Raw genomic sequence first — 8,630 nt, forward strand, 5'->3', positions numbered from 1 at the left:
AAAGTTTCTATCGGCAAAAAAATTTGTGCTTTTTTAAAATTTAAATTTTTTTAAAATTTAAATTTTTAAAATTTAAATTTTTTAAAATGCAATTTTTCTTTAAAATTTAAGATTTTTTTAAATATAAAATTTTTTAAAGTTTTCTAGGGAGAAACGATTTTAAAAATGTCAGCACCATTTTTATACAAACCCTTCGCAATAGTGTTTATCAACCAAATCTAAAGTTTAAAAAACTTATTTTAATTTTTACGTACTTTCATGAAAAGTTTTTGAATCAATATTGTCAAGAAACTAATAAAGAGAAATATATGTGAAGATAATTATGTGAGTTATTGAATTTGATGGAAATAGTGGTTATTGAAGGGTAACTTAGGGAGGATTGTCAGAGCCTTGATAGAAAGGGCGCACGCGTCGCTACACTTTCTTCCCTTCATTTTTCTGAAGACTACTCAACGGAGTGGCTGCACAAAAGGTAAGTTTCTTATTGCGTCACTCATTGGCTAACTCAATAACATTGAATGCAATCAATGATTGCACGGATTTCTAAAGATTTATTAAAAATGTGAAAATAGACAAATAAAAAATTTTAAACCAGGTTTCTAAAATATGTTTGATTAAAAAAATGCTGAATATATAGCTTGCATTGAAAGTAATTTAAATACCAAATATTCCAAAATGCTCGGTTTAAAATAAGAAGATAGCATAATTAAAAGAATTAAATTAAAATAAACAAATAAATCAATTCTAAATCATGCTATTTTAATTTCAAACTATTAGACTATAGTAAAAGGGGGAATATTCTAGGAATATATTTGATTAAATTTTAATAAAAAGAAAAATTGAAGCGATGAAAAACTTATTTTCCTATATAAAATTACTTTAATTTTTTTTCGACAGAATAAAATTGAAATAACTTTTTATTTTTTTTGAGGTAGTAGTTAAAAATAAGCTTATTTAAAATACAAATATTTATCAAAAGTTACGAAAGTTTACAAACAACAAAGTAATTTCAACTTCAAAATAATGCCACCCTTTCCCCCTTTTTATGGCCAATGATTTCAAGAAAATGAAAACATTTTGAATTTACTTATAAATATTATCAGAAAACATCATAAAGATTTAAAAATATTAATATTGTCAGAAAACACCTTAAAGATTTAATAATATTGTCAGAAAACAACATAAAGATTTAAAAATATTGCCTGAAAAATAAAAAATATGTAACAATTTCTTCATAAGTTGGTTGAATTTTAATTTTTAATTACAACATTTCTTTTACTAATCATCTCAATTTCAAATAATTAAAGAATCTATAAGAAAAAAGAAAAAAAAAACTCTTTAAATATTTATTTACCAATTGTAACCCTTAAATGCGTGACCTATTCTTTATTGCAAGAAAAGTATAAATAAATTTCTGAATAATAATTTTTCAATTACAAGTGATTTCGATATTTTAGATTTAAATACCAAAGTCATTAATATTTATTTATTAACCTGTTGTACTGATGATGGAGTTTTAGTATCTTTTTTTTTTTTTAACTTGTTTATAATTTGTACGTTTTTTCTTCATTACTTTACTACTAATATAAATCGATACATAGTTCTTTTGAACATCTTATAATCAAATACAGCCCACAAATTTAAATTTATTATTTTTAAAGAGTTTTCGAAAAAAATCAAATTCGTAAATGTTAGTTTGTATTCAAAATGTTTTTGTCAGTTTCCCAAGATCATTACTATCTTTATTATGTACAAAAAGGTGTACTCTCTCAATGTTAAATTCTTTATCTATGGTGTACATTTTAACGAGTTTTTTTTTTAAATGTGGAACATTGAACATTCGAGATTGAATATCAAAATTTAGGGTGTTTTTTTATTACTTAATCTAAGTTAAGCATAATAAAGTATTAATGATTGAAAATCATTTAATATATTTTTTTTTTTTTTTGGTACTCAAAATCATTTTAAAATTGCTGCTCCAAATTTAAAGTGTAGTTGTTTCATATAAATCACGTACGTTTTCTTTTAACGTTCTATCTTTCAGCATACGCTATATTTTCTAGAAGGCAAACTTTTTCCGTTTTCCGCGAAAGATATAGTTAAGTAGGAACACAATAGATATTTATCTTAATTTTGTTACTTTACAAAGACTCGTCACAAGATAACAGAAACAAAGTGGCGCTTTATATTAACTTTTGAATCATTCACATAAGAAGTTGAGGAGAAACTAACGAGAAATCAAATTTACAAAATCAAGAACTATAGAGTTTAACATAAGTTTTGCTACCACTAGAAAAAAATTGCCCCGAAAGCAGAACACAGGGAGGTCCATGTATTTTATCCATAAAAAGACAAACAAAATTGTAGTATTTAATTTTGACCCGAATGCATCAGTTATTTGTCTTTTTTGGTGTCCAGGCGAGGAATTTTATAGCCATAACCTGTGGATATAGAACAAGTAGTTCTGGTAAAGGAAGGGGGGGGGGACAAGTATGATCACGAAAAACAAATTCAAAATTGAATAATTTAATTTGTATTTTTTAGCGTTTTTTTAATTGCAATTATTCATTTTTTAACTAAATTTTGTTTTTCGAGACATAAACGAAACTCACCAATCAATAAAATTCAACAAGAAATTAAAAGAAAAAAACTTGAAGAACTTTCAGGGGTGTTATGATTAATTTAAAGTATAATTTTATCTCAGAACAGATTTTAAGGATCTTAAATTGGTGCTAAAAGATGAATCACGTATAAATAATGCTTAAAATATGTTTGATTCCGTCATTAAAAGTTTAAAACAATTTCTCGTTAACCAAAGCAAAATAAAAAATGCTTTGCCCTTTTTTGCATCTTTTGCAAACTAAATGATAAATATAGAAGTATGAAAAAGTTGCTTTAGGTAGTTATGTATTTTAAAAGTATGAAGTATTATTTTAAAGAGTACTTTCATCATATATTAATACAGAAAGCGATAATACTAATTTTTACCAAATTCTTTCTTGACCTTGCTTTGTTTAAATCAGTCAAGTCTTATTTTAGCTATTTCAAACCTTTTTGTGCACTCTCACGTTATAACGTTCGCTTTTCCCTGGAGGTATCCCAAAACATTTTATAACTGGGATAAATTTTGATAAGATGGATTTTCTACATTTTCATGACTATCAATACCTAAAGTCTTCATTTTATAAATAATATCCTAATAAAATTTGAGATTATACTGTGTGCCCCTTAATATCGAAGAGCTATCCAATACAGTAAAAGAAAAATAACACATTTCATGAATAACGCATTTTTGAAGTGGTGGAAGAACTTTTGAGGGTGCAATTTTGATGTGCTCGATTGTCGATGACTCATTTGCTGCCTAATTTCCTGCGCAGTTCGTTTTCGTTTAATTTTAATAACAAAATAGTTTATTTAAATTTATTAATATGTCTGGTTTGGATAGAAAATAATCCGTTTAAAAGAACGGCATTTTTAATTTAGGGCTTGTTAAATTGTAAAAAATGCAAGATTAATTATGAACTTCGCTTTATTATGTGTTTGGTTAGTAAAGATGGTTACGATTTTTATAGCATTCTTCGTCGTCTTACAAAGTTTAACTTCTAACTAGCATTTCGTCAAATTCATTATTGCCTTCATTTTTTTGTTAAAAAACCAAAATTAATTGACGGAAAAGCCGTTTAAGCAATTCACGAGGCTTTATAGCATAGAAAATAATTAAAAATGTAAACACAAAATAATAATAATAAAGAAGGTGATTTTTCTTTTAAAAAAAATTCTTCAACAGTTAAAGACTGCTTCATTATCCGCTCCTCTTTTTTGCAGGGTAAATTTTTTACAAATATAATATGCATTTTTCAAATTTTTAAGACAAAGAAATGAAAAAAATATGAGGGGTCGCAAGCTAAAAAAAGTGTGAGCTCTACTGACTCATACAAAAACCTGTGCAATTTACTAACCTTGTATAACAATATATACTAAATTTAAAATAAAAAACATTATTAGTTATCAGTAGAGCCCGGATTTTGATGACCTAAAAATCTCAATTAATGCCCTTAAAAAGTGCAAAAAATACCCTTACAAACTGCAAAAAATGCCCTTAAAAATGCAAAAAATGCCCTTAAAATGCGAAAATTGCGCTAAAAATGCCTTATGACATGACTTAAATAGAAGTAAAAATATTGAACTAAAACAATGTTTTACTCTTTAAAATTATTATGAGTCGTTTCAAAAAATATAAAGCAATGCAATACTTGTTCTACGTTCATTAAAGTTTGAAAAATATGTTTTATATCCTAAAAAAAAAAAAAAAAAAAAAAGGAAAATATATTGACTCCAAAACATTTTCATTTTGTATAGAAACTTAAATGAATATAACAACTTCCATCTCATAATATTACTAAATATCAGAATTACAGTGGATTATTAATTTTTTTTTTAATATTTTGAAATGTAAACGAGCGTCTCTTGTCTGAAAGCAAATTTTTATACCAGGAGAAGCTTCTTTCAACGTCTACTGATGTTATTGGTGCGTACTTGAAAAGGACGGTCACACTTACTGACAATTCTTCTTCAATTTGAAAAGATGTTGCTTCACCTTTTAATATCCTAGAGATTTTCTTCATTGCTTGGAAGCCAGTGTAATAATAAAAAATTATAAAAAATAGCAAAAATTAGAAAAAATTAACAAAAAATTTAAAAAATGCTTTAAAATGCAAAATACGCCCCAAAATTTAAAGAAAATGCCCCATAAATCTAAAAAAATGCTCTAAAGGACAAAAAATGTCCAAAAATGCAAAAAATGCAAAAAAATGCAAATGTCATCAAAATCCGGGCCTTAGTTATCAGTATAAATAACGAACTCCTATGTGTGAGAATGTTGGTAATTCCGGAACAGTTCCGAAGTCAGGAATTTATAAAAGGGGATTCATATACTGCAGTCATTATTAGTAACGATTAAATGTCTTTGCACATAATATCTGGAAAACACAGTCTATTATTAATAATTTAACTTTATAAATACGCGATTTTTCTTATTACATTTTGTAAGAACAATACAGTTTTGTAAGAACTAAAGTGATAAATCTTGACAGATAATTTCACAACGCTTGGGAGCGATATTCCTCCTACACTTTTAAAGTTTGTTTCCATAAACTTTAAGTAAATTTAATAAAATAAAATTCAAATTATGTACAAAGTGCCTTTAAAAAATTATGATTTTTGTAAACTATCAAGGGTTGAATTATCTTATATGTATAGTTAATCTTTCGTTCTGAGAATTGAATTTCTCAATCATTTCACATACATTTAATAGTATGTAAAATGGCCGACCTGGTGTTGCCGAGTGGTTAGCGTGCCTGACTGCGGAGCTGCTGGTCGCGGGTTCGAATCCTGCTCAGGGCATGGATGTTTCTTTCTCTCTGTGTTCTATGTCCTTTCTCCTTTGTGTGTGATTGTGTGAATATGACCCGCCCTATAAACGGGTTTGTGGTTGTGTGACGTGGGCGACGCTGCTCCACCGCTGTGGCTTCGTCACAGGTGCCCACTAGATAACGAGAAGAGAGTAGCAGTTCTGACATTTCTGCGGCCAATGAGAAAACCCCCAAGTGCTCGCCATTAAAAAAAGAAGAAGAAAAACATTTAATAGTGTGAAGCCACTAGAATAGATAAAAAACAACAAAAATAGTAGCTGTGTCCTAAGTCACAATGCAGGCAATTTAATTTGTACCTGGAAGAAATTGTATTACCATGTTCCAAAAATGAGTTGAAAAATATTAATTTTTTTCTCGAATAACAACCACGACTGTGTTAAATCTTTACTCTCATGAATTAGTATTCTAAAAAAAAAAAAAAAAAAAATTGTGTATTAAACGCGAATTTAGCAAAATAATTTTCAGTAGGGAAAAAAATAGGATGATATGACCCTGGCACTACATTCCACGTTGATTCTCCCGATCAATTTAATTGTGCCTTCATTTTCTAATTTCTTTAAACAAATTTTGGATTTCATGGTTTTCTGCTGTCAGCGTCATTCTGGTTCAAAAATATTCTTGTTTTTGCGCTTCCTGTAGTGAAAACTCTTTCTAAACACTTCTATTATCCATAGTAAGATTATTCATCTCGTTTCTTATGCTGAAAAATTCTGGTCTATTTTTTCTTAATCAGCACCCAGTTCTTTCGCAATCTGTCTCTTTTTAATCATTCAATAACTATTTTGCAATTAGTTTACCAAAAATGATCATAAAAGTATTAGTGCTATTATGAACGTGAATTACAATCATGACTGTGCTAAATCTTGTTCGAATTGTGAAAGCAAAAACTTAAATCTATGTTTTGCAATAAATGGTTAAAGAGAAGGTCATACAGGATTGCTTTGTTTACTAAAATTGATTATAAAATCACCTTATGGAAATTGTTCAAACAGATCATCTTTTATCCGAGGAGCACCAGGTAAACATTTTATTAATCCATAACTTAGAGTTTTAACTATGTTAACTTACAGCAACACGAAAATTAATTTAATTGGATAATTTTTAAGTAAGATTAATAACTGGTTAAATTATTACAGAACATTTTAATTCCTTATCATAAAGATTAAAGAATAAATATAATCCTACTAAATTTCATCCGTTTTTGAAAATGCATTTAAAATAAACAATTTTAAAGGTTTTTCAAACTAATGCAAGCAACTTATAAAATTTCAATGACAATTTCTAATAATAATTATTTGATATATTTTCAAAGCATTTTGAAATGCTACATTTGAATAAATTGTTTTTGTTGCATTGTTGAAGAAAATCACAGTACATTAGAAGAGCTTCAAATCTTGAGCAGGAAAAGAAGTCATTAGAAGAGGTTTCTAAATGAAAGAGCAATTTTTACCTCAAACGTTTTTTAAAAATCCAAAAAAGCAAAGCAATATCCTAATAAAATAAATAGCTTCTCCAAGTTCCACTTTCGAGCATTTCATAGTAAATCAATCACAATAAAAAGAAGTGATTTTAATAACTTTGTAGCGTAAAATAGTTTCATTTTTAATTAAAAATTATTATTATTAAAATTATTTATTAAGAATTATAATAATTGCTAATTAACAATTATAATTACATACTTTTGAACAAATTGCACCGAGTAAAAGATTTTGTAAGATTTACTTAAGCAGCTGAAATTTTCTAACCTTCTTATAACGAAATTTTCTAGTGATTTTTTCCAACTAGACTCGATTTCGTCATAGACCATATCTCTTTCTTATAGAGGCATATTTTTTTTCAAATTATGAAAATTAAATTGAAATATGTATCGCCGTGATGCAAACTGTTAAATAGAGATTTAAAATTTATGTAAAATTTTTCCAATTTTTAAATATATGTTTCACACTTGTCATCATTTTTATAAAGGTAGAAAAACCATCATAATTTCCAAAATTAAAATATATCGCTAACATTTTATGCGTTTATTTATTTTTTTTTTTTTTAACTAGGAGGTCCAGTCCTCTCCAGATATGTCTTTATATAGTTTTCGGAACTCTTCGATACCAGGTTCGATTCTTATAAATCGGCTAAAAATCAAGATATTAGTAGTGTTATTTCTTGCTTGATAAATTAAAATTTGTAAATTTCTTAAAATTTTAGCTGCTAATATTTGTGGTTATACCTAAGCCGTTTTTATAGTAACTCATAAAAACGTCCAATAATTTGTGTTAAAATATGTTTCATGCAACGCAGAAGTGTATGGAAAAAGGTCTCAAGCAACATAACCTTTGGCCAAAAAGTTAACAAAAATTTCTCTTTTTAAACGAACACAGCCATGTTCTTTTCAAAAAAATAAATAAATGGTAAATTTTTATTAACTTTCAGGAATACGAAACTTCAAGATTTATTTTTCAGTACCAGAATCAAATTTGCCCCTATTTCATGATGATCGATCACTATACCATATCATAGACCAGATTTATTGCTTCATCGTGGCATCTTTATATGCCACAAATATGTGATGAAGCAATGAGTATGTGACATCTTTATGTGTCACATATTTATCTACAAGTAATGGAAGGTTTACGGAAAGGAATGATTCTCTCGTAAAGTATAACTGGTATAATCGATTGCAGTCGTCTGGTGTGGAAAAACTGTATGTAGAACTAGGTAGAAGCTCTCAGATACTGGGAAAGAACAAGCTTACGTTCTTTGTTAATACACTTGTTGAATATTTCGATGGTTAAAATAGAAACTAAATCTAAAAGCATACTTTTTTTAAAAAAATATTATTATATCCATATTTCTACCTTTTTTTACAGCTATGTTTTCGTTTACTAGTCATTTCTTAAAAACAAACAAGATTTATATTGTTAAAACAAGATAAAAAAGAATTATTACAAAATGCTACGCTCAACACTCAAATCTTTTGTTTCTTCTCACAAAATAGTTATTTTTCCTTCGAAATATTCACTATTAACTTTATAAATACTTTGCAGACATCTTTGTTTTCTGGAAAAATTAAAATTACTCTCTTAAATTTTTGATCTATGAATATTCTTTTGTTTGTACATGTAGTGATGTAATAGGGTAGTAATAGTAATATGAAAGGTGTTTAGCTAAGATGCAAATGTCATCAAAATCCGGGCCTTAGTTATG

At 27.3% G+C, this 8,630-nt stretch overlaps 1 protein-coding gene across 1 annotated transcript in view; it reads left to right on the forward strand.

Annotated features, from left to right (window-relative positions):
• Nucleotides 1–387: 387 nt before the first annotated feature.
• LOC110282886 (neuropeptide Y receptor type 6-like) overlaps nucleotides 388–8,630 on the forward strand; it is a 22,843-nt gene continuing 14,600 nt past the window's right edge. Inside the window, exon 1 of the mRNA XM_021147116.3 lies at nucleotides 388–472. The gene's annotated coding sequence lies outside the window, so the exon portion shown is untranslated. The remainder of the gene's footprint in view (nucleotides 473–8,630) is intronic.

The sequence above is a fragment of the Parasteatoda tepidariorum genome, chromosome X1 (assembly GCF_043381705.1).
Source record: "Parasteatoda tepidariorum isolate YZ-2023 chromosome X1, CAS_Ptep_4.0, whole genome shotgun sequence".
Classification (NCBI taxonomy): domain Eukaryota; kingdom Metazoa; phylum Arthropoda; class Arachnida; order Araneae; family Theridiidae; genus Parasteatoda; species Parasteatoda tepidariorum.